Source organism: Tenrec ecaudatus, chromosome 16 (assembly GCF_050624435.1).
Source record: "Tenrec ecaudatus isolate mTenEca1 chromosome 16, mTenEca1.hap1, whole genome shotgun sequence".
Lineage (NCBI taxonomy): Eukaryota > Metazoa > Chordata > Mammalia > Afrosoricida > Tenrecidae > Tenrec > Tenrec ecaudatus.
The window spans coordinates 14,931,881-14,948,295 of NC_134545.1; positions in this window are offsets into that span (position 1 = coordinate 14,931,881).

A 16,415-nucleotide genomic window follows, 5' to 3' on the forward strand; every position below is an offset into this window, starting at 1 on the left:
AATTGTGTCAGCATCGCCCAACGACAAGCCTAGGACAGGCTGCAGCCACCTCCCGGTCTGTGTCTCTGACACCTCCCCACCCCCACGGAGCCGAGCACGGTTCCTTGCCATGAAGGCAGGGAACAAAGAAAGGCTCCCTTTGAGTCCCCACCAAGGCCACCAAAGACAAAAGCCAGCCACTCTGGATTTATGGGGTCACGGTAAGAGGCACCGGCTCCCACCTCCAGCTGCCCTCCCTTATTGGGTTCTGCTGAGCCCAGGAGGCTCTTCCGTCTTGAAGATTTGCCAGCCCCTGGGCCAGGGGTGAGGGGCAGGGATGGGGTGGAGCCATTGGCCGTGGACCCACTGGGCAGAAGTGTGAACTGAGGCTCGGCGACATGCTTGTGAAGTCACATGCACAAGAAGTTGGAAGGGATGTGCACTCTCCCCCCACCCCCACCTCCAAGCCACCCATGCCGCTGTGACCATAGGGCTATTTCTTGCTCAGAAGAGGAAGCTGAGGTGCAGCAAGGTGAACTGACTTTTCTCAGATCACACAGCCAGTGGGAGGCAGTGCTGGGACTTGAACCCAGGGCCCTAGCCCCCACCTGGAAGTCCCTGGCCCGTGGACAATTCACGGTTGCTGCTCTTATTCCTGCCATCATCAGCTTCTCTGAGCATTGCTGTTCTCAGGGGCTGGGGGACCCTCAAGGCCCACTGGATGCCTGGTCACAGTGTTAGGTCAGATGCCTCCTTTGCGGTCAGCCTGTCGTGGCCCCCTCTGTTGGCCCCTTGAGAGGATGTCACTGCCTGTTACGGAGCAAGTGCTGTTCTGCAGGGCCTGTTCATCAGCTGAGGTCCAGAACAGGGCAAGGGGCTAGCTGGAAGGGGGGAGGGTCCAGTGGATGCACCCAGAGGTAGCTTGGTAGAAAGGCCTGGCGGTCGACTTCCCAACAATCACTCCACGCCAATGGGCTGGCACCTGGGATTTGGCGCCCACTCTCCCCATGGTCTCTTAACTCTGCCCTTCTCTAGGAGGTACCGGGACACCCCCTTCACAGTCAAGCAGACCGAGGCCCAAGGGCTTCAATGCTTCCCTCGAATGAGGAACAGAGCTGGTGTTCAAAGAATCAAAGCTGGGTCAGCCTGACTCCGGATCTCAGATGCACCTTCGTACTCGATTCAAGAACCCCTCTCTGGGAGAGCTGAGCTTGATTACTTCCAGGCCACGGGAGGCTTTCTACCTTGCAAAGCATGTCAGTTTGTGGCTGGGAAGCTCTAGCCATCATCTCTTGGATGGACCACGTCCTGCTCACCTGGGTTTCCACAGAGCCCAGTCCCGGGCCTGGCCTTCCCTTGTTGGTCAGCGTGGTAAGCTGTCCCCTGGTAAATCCACAGCTTCGTCGTGATCTGTCTTCGGAAGCAATAAGGCTCAGCCTCATCTCTCGGGGCCAGGCGGAGGAAGAGAGAATGAGCGTAAACCACGGGAAACAGCGCGTGCAAAGCCCCCTGCGCATGGTGCGTCCTGCACGAGGGAGGAGCAGACAGGAGCTGGAAGGCTTTTATCTCTATTATCAGCAGCAGCAGTCGGCCGGCCGTTCTAGGAACTCTAGGGGCCCTATGCCTCCCCCCACCCACCCATCGGGCACCCTGCGCCCCGCAGCATGTCACCCACATTCAATGGCACCCACATTGCACATGAAAGGAGGTTTCCTGTGAGAGAAGAACCACCCAGAAGGGATCTTGTCACTGGGAAGGGGTTCGGAATCAGGAAGAGATTTCGTCATTTGGTTTCAGACTTTTTTTTTTTTTTAATCCATTCGCGATCGGAAACTTCCTTTCCGGGCATTAGAATTCATGGTTGTTTGTGTTTTTTTCACCCCCACCTTTTCAGGGTCACACAGTCCTATTTGAGCAATCTGGGTGGGGAAACAGGCCGGGATGACAAAGTTGCTTGCTTGGGAAGAGACACCCTTAGGGGGTTGAGGGGTTGCAGAGGGCCACGTTCAGACCTGGATATTGAGCCATGAGTTGGGGTGGGGAGGGGGACAGATTGAAGGAGAAGTGGAGGAAAATCCCATGAGGTGAGTTTGGGGTGGGGGGGTTCCAGGTTCCCCCCGATAGCCAGTGGGCATCTCGGGCCCCCTGCCCTCGCCCCATCTCTGTTTCACTGTCCTCACAAATGGCTCGGGGCCAAAGCATCTCGGGTGTCTTCTCTTTGCCCTCACCATATTTCCTCCTGGGCAGTGAGGTGAAGGCCCAGGAGGGGGTTGAAGCCAGTGGCCTCTGCACCGCTCTTTAACATGCACCGCTAACGCCCTGCGACACAGTCACCGACGGCGACTCATCAGCGCATCACGTGACACCATGATTTATTTAGAAGAGCCCCCCCTTCTCTCTCTTGCCATGCCTTAGCTAAGAACATATTAATCAGAAATGAAGACTGCAGGAGGAGTGGTGGAGGTGAGAGCCGTGGGGGTGGCGAGGGAAGGGGTGCGTGGCGGGAGGGTGAGGAGGGGAGAGCAGGTGGCAGAGGGGGGCCAGAGGGGAGGGGGAGATGGGGACAGGGTTTGGAAGGGGGAGGGCAGAAGAGATGGGGAATCTGGAGAGCACGGGGAGGGCTGCAGAGAGAGGGAGGTGCGAGGGCTGGGGAGGTGGGGGTGAGGAAAAGGAGAAAGGAGAAAGGGAGGGAGGGGGAGAGACCAGCTGAGGCAGAAAGAGAACAGAGAGACAGAGGCGTGAGAGGAGAGAGAGAGAGAGAGAGAGAGAGAGAGAGAGAGAGAGAGAGAGAGAGAGAGAGAGAGAGATACAGAAAGAGCAGAGTGAGCCAAGAGAGAGATGCTAGGAATAGAGAGAGATGCAGAAAGTGCAGAGGGAGAGAGAGAGAGAGAGAGAGAGAGAGAGAGAACAGAGAGAGATGCTAGCATGCAGAGATACAGAGAGAGAGAGAGAGAGAGAGAGAGAGAGAGAGAGAGAGAGAGAGAGAGAGAGAGAGAGAGAGAGACACTAGGCCAACACAGAAGGCTCCATATGGGGTTGGAGAAACACCAATCATTTCCTTTTCATTGATCAGAGCGAATCTCTTCACCCCCTCCAGCCTCTAACCCTCTTGTGTGAGGGGACCCAGACAGGGTGATGGAGACCCAGGACAGTGAGAGGGCAGGTCACCCAGGGTGCTCAGAGGCACATAGAACGAAACTCAGAGAGAAAGCATGGCAGAAACTGAGAGGAGACAGGCCTCAGAGAGAGAGAGAGAGACGTGGAGAGAAAAGGACTCACTACAGGTAACTGGACACAAGGGAGAGGCAGAGAGGAAGAAGGGAGGGGGCACACCGGGCAGAGAGAGGAGAGAGAAAGACCTGCTGCAGGGGGCCTGGGGGCCAGGTCAACATGGGTCTCCCAGGAAGACAGTCTCTTCCTCAGTTCCCCCCATCACAAACCAGGTCAATCCCCCTACTCAGCATCCCATCTCTGGGGCTGTCACCCTCCGTCCCTGTCCAGTGTCCCCCTCCCCAAGCCTGGTGGCCCCTACCTCTAGTGGAGCAACACACACACACACACACACACACACACAGTCTGTCAGTCAGTAGATCCTTGTCTCCTGCCCCCTGGTCAGGTGGGGGAGAGCCACGCCGGGCAGGCTGTCTGAATGGGACAAAAAGAGGGAAGAGTTGGTCCATCATCTGGGGGTCCCTTATGATCCCATGCATATTCTCACATGCATTTCTGTAAAACATAAATATGTTTGTACGCCTCGCTCATCACACGTGAGCGCGCGGACGCGGCGTTCTCTCTCCTCTCTCAGAAGCCCGTCAGCCGCCCAGGCCTGGAGCAGAGGCTACGGTGATAAGAAGATGAGCGGGATTGGTTCATTTGTTGTAAGATGCTCCAGGAGCGGCATTTTGCTCCCTGAAGACCAACCGGAAGGTTATCTAAATAGGGGAGGTCTGAACTAGCCCAGAGCCGCTCCCCACTGGGGCATTAATGGTACAAAGAGCGCAAGACGGGAGGGTGAAGATGAGTTATAATGATTATTTGATTATCTTGGGTTTTAACAAACCCAGCCAGTTCGGCTGGGTGTGAAAAATTAGCTGTTCTCGCAGCGGCAAATTTCACAGCATCCAGTGTTATGTCTTTTTTCTCTCCGGAGAGGAGGCGGACGCTCGGCTCCGGATCAGGGGCGATGAAGACCACCCCCCCCCACCCCCGCCCCACCCTGCCCTGCTCCCCCGCCCCATCCTCCTCTCCAGCGAGGCCCGGCCCTCCTCGGGAAGCTGTGGAGGACCAGGAAAGAGCACGGGGGCGTTCGGGGGGCCGTTCAAAGAATGTTCTGGTTCAACAGCTTGAAAACCAAATGGAAACAAAAGAGGCTCAGATGTGGCAGGCGGGAGCACCGGCTTCCTTCGTAAATAAGACGCAAGCAGCGACGAGGCTTCGGGTCCAGCGAGAACCCCTTTCTTTCCAGAACACCCTGCCCGCAAGGTGGCTTCCTCGCCTCTGGTGGCCGGTGGGGCAGCGGGCACGCAGCCAGTCCGAACGAGGTGGGGGTGGGCCTGTGAACACGGATCACCCGCCCGCACTGCATTTGGAAGCCCTGGTCAAGGGCAGAAAAAAAGGGCTGGGGGGAGTCTTGATCATGGGCTGAGACGAAGTTGGAGCTCTTGGATGGAAGGAAGCTTGAGATTAACATTCCTTTCATCCGTTTCCCTGGCAGGGCGGCCCCACCACTGCCTGGCTCGCGGCAGGTCGGGACACAAACACAGAGGTCCTTATTTCTGATGTAGGAGGTGGCCAATGAGGGTAAATCGTTCTAGACTCTCGGTGCTGGCTTCACCCCTGGGTTTGTCCACCCCAGCCTGAGCTCAGCGGAGCCCTTCTGGGGGTTCTTCAAGTCACACCCTGATCTTTGATCTTCAAAACACCTGCTTTGGACGAACTGAACAAATCGCACCTCCAGCCGGGTCCCCTTGAGCCCCCGTGGTCGGTAGGTACTGCCCAGTTGATCCCGACTCGTGGGGACCCCCTGTGGCAGAGACTAGTGGAATCCCCCCATCCTCCCTTCCCTGAGGGTCTCCCGGGCATCATGTTAACCAGAGCAGGTGGTAAGCCTTTCTCCCTCAGAGCCCCGTGCAGGCCCAGACAGGCTGTCGGCGCTACCTCATCTCCTCCCATCCTCGCCCACACTCACCGAGGCAGGCCTGGTGAGGGCTCCCATTGCCCAGATGGGCAGACTGAGGCTTGCCTGGAGCGGAGGAGATGGGCCAGAGGTTCCCTGGCTACTGGGACTCATGCCCGGGACCTGACTCCAGGCTGCTGCTGCTGTGTAGAAAGTACAGGAAGGATCTCTGTCCCCCACCCTGTACACTGGCCACCGTGGTGGTTAGGGAGACCCAGAAAGGAGGAATGACTCCTTCCCCCACCCCCAGCCCCCACCTGGGTGCTCACACCCTTCTCAGAACCAGAGCTCTCCCAGTAGAGAGGGACAAACCCAGGGAGTAAACTCCGTCCCCACGGGGAGCTGGGAAGGCTTCCTGGAGGAAGGAGTACGTCCTCTGGACCTTGAAGAGCCAAGAGGAAGCCACTGCCTGGAAGGGCCTTCGGGGTAGAAGGAATATCAGGGGCAATGGCAGGAAGGCATGAGGTGAGGTTTTGTTTCTCTCCCGTTCCATGCACCTGCTTATAGCGGCCCTGCCTCCTTCACCGAAGAAAACCCCACTCCCAGCCCCTTGCTGTCCAGTTGATTCTAAATCACAGTAGCCCCAGAGGACAGGGCGGGACTGCCCCCAGTAGGTTTCTAAGGGTAGTTAGTGGGGCAACACACTACCCACGGTACCCCCAGGCCTCTGCAAACTTGCACTGAGATCAGAGGCCACTAGTGGCCTGAAAAGTTGTCTACCATAGACTGTTCCAGCTCGGTCATACCTCCTCCACCGCGCCTCGCTTGTCCCCCCCCCCCAATTCAGAGCATCCCTTGCCCACCTCCGGTTCAGCCTCTGGGTATTTGTTTAGATGGAAACTTCCTCACCAGGAGGCTCCCTGGGCGAAGGAGGAGAAACAGGGTTAGAAGTCTGGATGGAGAACCAGAGGGTCGTGCCTCTTGAGCCTTGCAGTGTGGCCTTGGGGGGGGGGTGTCACTCTGACTCTCTGAGCCTCGGTCGTCCCATCTGCAAAGTGGGCACCCACTCTGCCCACTTCCAAGTGAGGCACGAAGTTGGACACGGAGCCGGGTGTGTGACAGGCACTCATTTATGAGTATCTGTGGCGGAGGAGCCCTGGTGGCGACGTGGTTGTGCATTGGGCTGTGAATCCCAGGGTCGGTGGTTCAAAGCCATCAGCCTCTGTAGGAGAAAGATGGGGCTCACTACTCCCACGAAGAGTTACAGTCTCGGAAACCCACAGGGGCAGTCCCACCCTGTCCTGCTGTTGCTGTTATTAGGCTCCTCCTCACAACCATCCCGTCTATGCACAGCAGTGGCCTATAGGGTCATTATGAGTCAGTGACCGATGGCAGGGGGTTTTGAGTGGTGGGCGGGGGGAGGGGGCTGATAGCCTATGCAGTGCCCATCCCCCCACCACCACCACCACCCCCAGCTTCCTGACCTTGTTCCAGGCCGCCCTGGGCCCAGCTGAGATGGCCAGTAAGATGTCCACCAGACCTGACAGGACACTGTTTGAAAGAGGCTGTGGCAGGGGCTCAGTTGGTGAAATCCTCACCTCCCACCTGGACTGAACTCCCGGTCGGTGTCCACCCTCCCCTGCCCAGACACCAGCCCTCTGTCAGTCAGTGGAAGCTTGTTCTTGGATGCCAAATCGGTTCCCACTGAGCTCCAGGATTAGGGTGGACAAGGAAGAAAGGCCTGGCTTTCAAAAGTCCACCCAGGAAAAGCCAGGGGCCCAGTGGTCCCATCTGCAGCCAGCCCTGGGCGCAGTGCCTGCCGGTGCCTTGTTCTGCTGCACATGGAGTCACCGGAAGCCAGGCCCTGGGGACATCACCCTTCTCACCCCCCCCCCACCACACACCCACCCAGCACCAAGAGCCTGCAAGGAGCTTGGGGAGGGTGTGGGTCTCCTGGCCTGATGGCCCTGTGACCCCCACCCCGTGGCCTTAGGCCCTGCTGTTTGCCAGGGAGATCCATGGCTTGGCCCATGAGCCTCACAGGTTAGTGGACAGCACCAGCCTCCTCCTCCCCCTCCCCAGTCTGAACCCCAGCACCTTCTCCAAGACACCCTGGCTTCCTCGCTCTGCCCCCACCCCTCCTCCTGTCTCCCTCTCCTGCCGCCTGCCCCCACTTCTGGCGCCTCTCCCCTTTCTCCTTATTTTATCTCAACTTGCCACAAATCTGTTCCCCCGACAAAGCAGCTGCCATCTTTGTTCTGGGCCATTATCTGCGGCCGAGCAGCCGAGTGGGGCCGCCGGCAGACAATCACCGGGTAATCGAGTGTCTGCGAGCTATTGTCGCGTGTGTCCGCGCCGATCCATCACCGGCCGTGTGACACTGCGCAAGGCGGCAGCAGCCGGGACGCCCACCCGCCAGGCCACTCTTGGAATCTCCCCCTGGCCTCCTCAAAGCCGGCGGCGGAGGGGCCAGTCTGGCTTTCCCGACCTGCTCAACTACGTTCGGTTTGAACAGGTAGTCCCCTCACCTCTGACTTGGGACGCTGCGGGGCGCGCACACGTGCGTGTGTGTGCGTGCATGCGTGTGTGCATGTGTGCATGTGTCTCCGAGCTATGCTCCACGCGGGCATTTGGTGGCTGGTTTTCCGAAAGCGGGTTGCCACGCCTCTCTTCCGAGGCACCTCTGGGTGGATTTGAACCTGCAGCCTTCTGTTAGTAGCATGACACAGCTCTGAGAGGGAAAGTGAGTGGCCCAGCAGAGACCTCTCCGGGACTAAAGCCGGCTTGCCCAAAGCACCCGGGAGCTGTTTCTTGAGCCGGCACCTGCAGGGCACGCAGTGTTTCATAGCAAGTGGCACCAAGGCTGGTGTTCTATCAGACCAGCCAGATTCCAGATTCGTCCAGGTTCCAGGTGGATCTGCTCGGCTGTGCTGGGGGTCTCACTGAAGGCGGGGGTGGGAGGGGAGCGGGGATCATGATAGGAGTGTAGTGATTGAGAAAGGCAGACTTTAGAGACTCGGCCCTAGTTCACCTCCTGGCCCCGCTGCTAACGCCTTATAACTTCAGGGCAGCACCGTGCCCTCTCGCTGTACCATTTCTGCATCTGTGATATCAGTAGAAGGGGTGAGGGAGGGGGCAGTGGGGAGGGGGCTCCCTGGGAGGAGCCTGGGCTCTTTGTAAGCATCGTGTCAGTTTTGGGGGCTTTCACTCCCTGGGGTCCCATCTGGCAACCAGTGTTTTCATGTACGTTTGTTCCAGCTACAACAAACCCAGTTCGAATCCAGTCCTGTTTCACATGTGCAGGAGCTGAGGCTCAGGATGCTGCCCAGTGAGATTGCCCTGCTAGCAAAGGACTGTATCCTTCCTCCTGTGTTCTTCAAGGTGCCCTGGTGGTGCCGTGGGCACCCATTGGACTTGCAGTCAGCAGTTTGAACCCACCAGCCGCTCCTCGGGAGAAAGATGAGGCTATCTAAGCCTGTCAAGGGTTACCATCTCAGAAACCCACCGGGGACATTCTACTCTGAGCTGTAGGGTCGCTACTCGATGCCAGGGAGTTTGGGGGCTTCCGTGTCTTCTTGGGGAAGGAAGGAGACACGAAACTTTGCTCCAGGAGCTTGCTGCAAAAGATGGCTTGATAGCAGCAGCCGGCTTGGTGGAGGGCAAGGGCTGAACCTTCAAATGGTTGGGCTCAGCTCATTCCCGGCTGTCCCAGAGATAACTGGCTTTGCACCCATTCTACGGATAAGAACACCTAGGTTTGGGCTGAGTCTACAATAGGAGAACCCGGACTGTGCCCTGGGAGACTTGAGTCCGCAAATGGACACACACACACACACACACACACACACACATACACACACACACACCCACACACACACACAATGGCCCTGCCCGCCCCACCGCCACTGTCCCACAGGAAGCGTCAGCTGTGTAGGCTCCTCACTAGAACCTGGAGGAGAATTACCATGTGCTGTTGAGTCGACTGAAGGCACCCAGGTGGCATAGTGCATTCTGCACTGGGCTTCTAACCGCAAGGCCAGCAGTTCAAAGCCCAGGGCTGCTCCTTGGGAGAGACACGAGGCTACTCTCATAATCCTGTCAAGAGTTACAGTCTTGAAACTCCAAAGGGGCCCTTCTACCCTGTATTTTGGTTTGTTTATATATAAGATCATTTTATTGGGGGCTCTTACAGCTCTTATAACAATCCATACATCAATTGCATCAAGCACATTTGTACATATGTTGCCATCATTATTTTGTGAACATTTGTGTTCTATTTGAGCTCTTGGTATCAGCTCCTCTTTTTGCCACTCCCTCCCCCACTCCCACCTGCATGGCCCCATCTTTATTGCTTTCCTATCTCACACTAACCACTGTCTCCCTTCCCTCATGGTTTCTTCCCCTCTCCTCTGCCCACCTCTCCCCTCCCCTCCTGGTATCACTACTCCCATTTCTGTTCCTGAGGGGTTTATCTGACCTGGATTCCGTATGTCCTGAGCTTTTATCTGTACCAGTGTACATGCTCCAGCCTATCCTGCAGTGAAAGGCAGGGTTGGGATCATGATAGTGGTGTGTGTGTGTGTGTGTGTGTGTGTGTGTGTGTAAGCCTCAAGGAACCAGAAGACTATTGTGTGTTTCATCAGTGCTATACTGAGCCCTGGTTGACTCCTCCCTGCCTTGTGATGCTTCTGTGAGGGGAGTGGGCACCTACTTGATGGCAGGGGGTTGGCTTACGGGCTCTCTGTGAGTCGGGACCGATGCGATGGCCCTGAGTTCTTTGTTGTTCGTTTTTGCCAACACCCGCTTGTGGGGATCCCCTGTGTGTCAGGGTAGGGCTGTGCCACGTGAGGCTGTCAGTGGCTGGCTTGCTTGCTTTCTAGATCGCCAGGCCTTTCTTCTGAGGCACCTCTGGCTCAGCTTGAATCCGCAGCCTTTCTGAGAGCAGCCAGGTGCACAAACGATTTGCACCCCCTTACCCCCACCCCCGGACTCCAGAGAGGAGTTGTGACTGTCGTTGTGTGCCTTTGAGAGGTTCTGTCTTGTGTGTTGGGGGTGTCCCCTGTGACAGAGTGGAACTGCCCCACATGGGGGTCCCTAAGATCACCAGGCATTTCTGGTGGGTTCAAACTGCCGACCTTGCAGTTAGCAGCCGAGCACTTAAACATGACCAGGTTTCCTTCAAAAGAAGAGGCAGCACCACCCGAAAGGAAAGGCCGCCCCAGAGGGCTCTGGGAGAAGGACCGACCGGAGTACTTTTGCTAGGGGTATCAGGGAAGGCTTCCTGGAGGAGGACGATGCCAGCTGGCCGGGACTCAGGGCTAGAGAGAAAGAACCAAGACACTCTGGCCAGAGCGCTGGACTCAAAGCCAGGGCTCTGTGGAACATGGCTCAGGGATGAAAGTGTGGGAATTGTGATATTGTTATTATTAGTTATTATTATTTTCTTGAGCTGAGTGCCAGCCCAGAGGCCCTGCCCTCATCCTGCTCTGGCAGGTGCCAGAGCAGGGCTGTCCCATGGGCTTTCCCAGGCTGTCACATGTCAGAGAAGCCGTCCACTACAGCTCTGTCCCCTGGAGTCACTGGGTGGTTTGGAACCTCAGCCCTTGAGGTCAGCAGCAGAGCAGGGCACCTCTTACAATACAGAACAATGGGAGGTTGATGGGGACAGGGACTGGGGGGCTCCCCCCAGGGGAATTGGGCCAGCCTGCAGAGCCCTGGGCAGGGGGGTGTCCCAAGAGCTGGCACCTCAGTGGAACCCCAGAGGAGGAGATGAGTGGGGTGAGGGGGAGGCAGAGAGCAAAGGGTGGTGTTCCCTGCAAGGGAGGAAAGAAGTGAGTGTGTCTGGCGGGTGCAGAAGGAGGGGAAGCCGGCTCTGTGTGCAGGTCCCTGGGGGCGCCTGTTGGCAATCATCTCCTCAATCTCCTCGTATGACCAGAAGCACGCACACATTCAGCAGGGGTGTGCCCAGAGTACAACTCCCTCAGGATCAAAGTGATTGTGACTCCCTCACCCTTGAGGGTCAGCTGTGCCCCCGACACGGAGTCCCACACATAGCTCTCCCCACGATCCTTCTAGAAGTCCTACCATGAACAGGACGGCCAGAACGCTCGCTAGAGGCCAGGTTGGCAAGGCTTCATCTCATATACTGCGGACATGTGAGAGGGAGAGACCAGTCCCTGGAGAAGGACATCCTGTTCAGTAAAATGGAGGGGCAGCGGAAAAGGGGGAGGCCCTCGACACGATGGAGGGACACCAGGGCTGCAATCACGGGCTCAAACGTAAGAACCACGGGGGGGGGGGGGGCGCAGGGGAACCTGCCCTGGGCGCCAGTTATAACCAGAAGAAGGAGAGTCAGGGGTGACACTCAGGGCCTCAGCGCTGAGAGGAGGGCTGTAGACTCGGAGACTGAACACAATGCTCTGGGCGGCCCTGAGCCCCAGGATGCTGCCTCCTTTCTTTTCCCCCCAAGCTTCCTGGGGGGCTGTTTCAGGGACCTGTGGTCCTGGCTCTTCCTTGAGCTGTCTCTGCATCTTCTTCCCGACTCCCTCAAGGCCCTTGCTTTCTCTTCTTCTCCGGGCACGCACCCCTCCTGGATTCGAGTTTGCTGGCTGGTGGAGAAGACTCGGCCTTGGCCCGGACCCCTGGGGAAGGTGGGTGTGGGGGTGAAGGCACGTCCCCTTGACAGGCTGGTTGTGGGGTAGGTGGTCAGTCAGAGGGGTGGAGGGGTGGGCCTCTGGTAGACCTCCTGTTCAGAGATGGAGGGTGCAAGGAGTCTGGGGAACAGCAGGGGGGGCTGCGAGGCCGAGCGGAGGGCAGTGGGGGCCTGCTGGCTGGAGGAGTCCTCTGGACCAGCTTTCTCTGGGGAGAATACAGGGTGGGGAGAGGTCAGGGGGTACAGGAAAGATGGTGGGCCAGGCCAGGGTCACGAGAGAGAGGCCAAGAGGCACTATCAGAAGGCAAGACCAGAAGCCAAGCTGTAATGGACGGGGTGGATTGAAGATGGGAGTGTGTGTGTGTGTGTGTGTGTGTGTGTGTATGTGTGTGTGTGTGTGTGAGAGAGAGAGAGAGAGAGAGATAGGGGTGGGTCAGGAGTGTCAGACAGATGAAAGCAGAGTGTGTGCACATGTGTCAATGGGGTGGGAGTGTGTGTGTGCACATGTCAGAGGGTAGGATTGTATGTGTACGTGTCAGAGGGTCGATGGGGTGGATTGTATGTGTATGTGTGCATGTGTGCACACATGTCAGAGGGTCGGATGGGGTGGATTGTATGTGTGTGTGTATGTTGCACGTATGTCACAGGGTCAGACGGGGTGGGTTGTGTGTGTGTGCTTGTGTGTGCACGCATGTCAGACGGGATGGATTGTGTGTGTGTGCACACGCCCTCACATGCATGTCGGAGGGCTGATGGGGTGGACCACGTGCGTGTGAAGTGGGTAGATCTTAGAAGGCCTCAAGACACCTCCTGCTGCCCAAACGCAGGGACCACAAATACCACCTCACTTTGCCCGCCTGCCGCCTAACAAGAAACACACATCAAATCTCCCGGTAAGGACACACTTCTATATTTTTCCCTTTAAATTCAGGAGGGGCACGGTTGTTGGGGGTGGGGCCGGCGGCACACGGTAATTAACAAAGGAGGCCTGGGCGTCCCCGCCTGTATTTACTGATCTATGCATGCGCACACAAGGTGAGGTGGGATGAATGCCTAATTTCCCAGCGGCTTTTGCTCCTGCTTGCTGCAAAGTTGTGAACAAAATGACTGGCCATGCATTGAACTGGCTTACACAGCTCTCCATATGGAAATTAAGATAATCCAGGGCCCAGCTTTGTGTCTCCGCTCTGGCGGGGAGCAAGGAGGGAAGGGGAGGGGGGCCGGGCCGGCTCCAAAGAGACCCAGTGAGGCACCCGGCCTTTCAGAAGAACCGTTTACTGCTGGGGCTGGGGAATTTAGCTAGATGTTGTTGGTCAAACCCTCCATAAACCATATTCTTTCACCTCCCCCTGCTTTCCCCCCACCCCCACACCCCACCCCCGTCTTTCTTCTCCTCGGCCCTCGGTAGGGATGCAACACTTGGTCTGGGCAGGAAGGTTTGAGGCCGTCATACAAAAGAGGGGGGATTATGGGTAAGGTCAGAGGGCGCCGGGGATTAGAGATATGATGTATTAAGAGGGCAAGATTGCCAGGAATACTTTCCGTTTCTATGAAAGCCTGTGTTAACTGATGGTGGAGAGAGAAAAAAAAAAAAAACTCTCTCCCCCTTCCCGCCCCCTCCTCCCACCAGCTCAGCTCAAATTCTGCCTCATTTTCTCGAGCCCTTGCTCAGCCCGCTCTCTCACTGCCCCATCTTTCTGTCCTCTATTGAACCCCACCCTCCAAGCCCGGAGAGAAGGGGAGAGGGGTCATCCTAAGGGAGGGTTGATGTCCGGGAGGTCACTCCAGATTGCACGCACGCACACACACACACACACACACACACACACAGAGCAGCAGCAGCAATGACACAGGTATGACTCGGGGAGTTGGCAGCCTCCCTGAACCTCAGCTGTCTCATCTGCAGGATGGGGAACAGAAAGGGCTATGGCCACTCCTTCTCTCTTTGCATACCTGCTGCAAGGCTCCTTGGGGGAAAGCCGAGACCTGCTGTCCCTGTGAAGATGTACCTACAGTGGGGCTACTCTGCCCTACCGGGCTGCTGTGAGCCACAATTGACTCGATGGTGCAGTCTCATTCTTGTTTGTTTGTTCATTGGGGGGAGGGGGGTGCGGTTAAGGAGTCCTGGTGGCACTGCCTGGCCAGCGCTGCGCTGCGAACTGAAAAGTCTGTGGTTCAAACCCACCAACCCCTCTGCCAGAGAAAGCCGAGGCTAGCTGCTGGCCCTGCTGAAGACGCACAACCTTACCAACCCTGCAGGCTTATTATTGATCAGACTCGATCTGATGGCAGTAAGTTTGGGGGTTTTCCTCTTTTCTTTTTTTTGGTGGTGGTGGTGGGGTGTACGGGGGGGGGGCTGTTGGGCCCAGAGGGAAACCTTAAGTCATGCAAACTATTAATACCCTTGACTGCTAACCAAACGATTGGAGGCTCGAGTCCACCAAGAAGCACGTGGAAGAAAGGCCTGGCAGCTTACCTGTGAAAAGGCAGCCATTGGAAACACAGTGTGGCAGAGTCAGGGTCCGCTGGGTGTTGGGGCTGGGGGCAGAGGGGAGCCAGCACCATCTAGGGGGCAGTCAGTCCATGCACAAAGAGGCAGCCGAGTGTGAATCTGCAGCAAGAGAAACACCCAGTGGGTGGCATAGAGGCTGAGGCCAGCTGGGGGAGAGACCTGGGAGAGAAGGGAGGGCTGGTGGTGGCGGTGGGGGGTCAGAGAGGACAACCAGGAGGTGTCCTGAGTGATCTGAGAAGGATGCAGGCCGGTGAAAAGCAGGGTGGACAAGATTACGCAGGCAGAGAGCAGGGCCCAAACAGGAGGAACAGAGCTCAGATCACTGCCATTAATCCGAAAACCGGTTTCGCTTGCCAGGCGTGGAGGGTCATTCAGAAGATGCGATACAAGTGAAAGCAAGATGAAGGCATGCCCTTCGGTATAAACCAAAGCTGGTGAGGCCGAAGCTCCAGGAGCCGGTCCTGGTCTTCTTTCTTGAAAAACAGAATAAGGCACTGAGCAAGCATCCCCCCCAAAAAAACAAGCTCACTGCCATGCAGTTTATGCCAACTCACAGTAACCTTACAGGACAGGGGAGGGAGGACACCCCGTGGGTCCCCTAGCCTGTAGCTCTTTATCCAGCCTCATCTGTCTGCCTCGGAGCGGCTGCTGTGTTCGAACTGCTGACCCTGCAGTTAGCAGCCCACGATGCCCCCAAGACTCCTCGCGCCATCATGAGAAAGGCGTTCCTGCCCATCGGGAGCCACAGGAGACATTCTCCTTGTTGACATCTCAGGGTAGGAGGAAGACAATAAACCGTGATTTCTTACCATGTGATTCCACAGCCCCCGAGGCCAAGTGTGTGGGTGAACTGCCTCACGCGGCATCCTGTTCTTCTTGAGAAACCCTGTGGCACAGGGATTAAGCACTTGGCCACGAACGGAAGGTCATTGGCTCAGGCTCTCCACCTTTTCCATAAGAGGTCCTGGTGGCAGTACTGGCAGAATCAGCCATGGAAACCCTGATGGGTGGCTCTCTTCTGTCCTTAGGGCCCCTCTGAGGAGGACTTGGCTACCCACAAGGGGGTTGACTCTAAAACTGGAGGACCCTGGGGGACACAGAGGAGCCCTGAGGGTGCCATGAACTTGCCCATTGAGCTGCTAAACTGAGAGGTAAGCAGTTCGAATCCACCAGTCGCTCTGGGGGGAGACGGATGAGGCTGCCTGCTCCCATAAAGATTGTCAGCCTCAGAAACCCACAGTGCCCGCTCTCCCCTGTCTTGTAGGGTGACCGTGAGTTGGAATGGGCTCAGCGGCAGGGAGGTTGGTTTTTGAGTTTGGGCGTGACACCGTGCTTGGTGTACTAACCAAAAGAATGGTGGTTCGAACCCGCCAGCTGTGCCGCCGAGAAAAGGCCCTGCCAGCTGCCTTATATGTATCCCAAGACAAGGAAACCCGACAGAGCGGTGTGCTCAGGTCGTCGTGAGTCCGGGTGGCCTCCACAGGGCAGCTCTGGCGCCGTGACACCAGAAGACACTTCGTAGCAGCGGGTTTTAGGGGGCCCCAGAGTTGCACCTGCACAAAGGGAGGGGGATTGGGGGCTCTGCTGACGAAGACCAAGGATCGTGGCCTTCAGCGGGGCTCACAACGCCTTGGAAAGAAGCCCCACATCCTCACAGCTGGACCCCCTAGGTAACCCCATGGTCAGCCGAGAAAAGAAGGAAGCTGTCCAGGAGGTCCTTCTGCTTGGGTCCACAATCAGTGCTGGTGGTGGTGACATCAGCTATAGACAATTTGAGATAATTAAGAGTGAAGGGGTGGAGCCTAGCCTGTCTATCAGGTCGCCGCTGGATGACCTCATTCGGAGGCACTAAGGAGATAAATAGCTCGCTGGAGGTGGGACACCTGCTCACTCCCTGTGTGAGACATCCCTGTGGATTAGACACATGGAGCTACACTAGAGTCCTGGAGCTGAAGGAACCACGTGGAGACCCCTGCCAGTGATGAGATGCTTCCACCACCACTGGATCCACAAGACTTTCCATCCACTGGCCTGTGATCTTCCTGCATTCGGCATCATTGCATGTGTTGTGTGAGTCTGAAGAGGAATTTATAGATAGGTATTGGACATATGAACTAATATCGGACTTAGGGATTTGATCTGGACTGAGCTGGGAT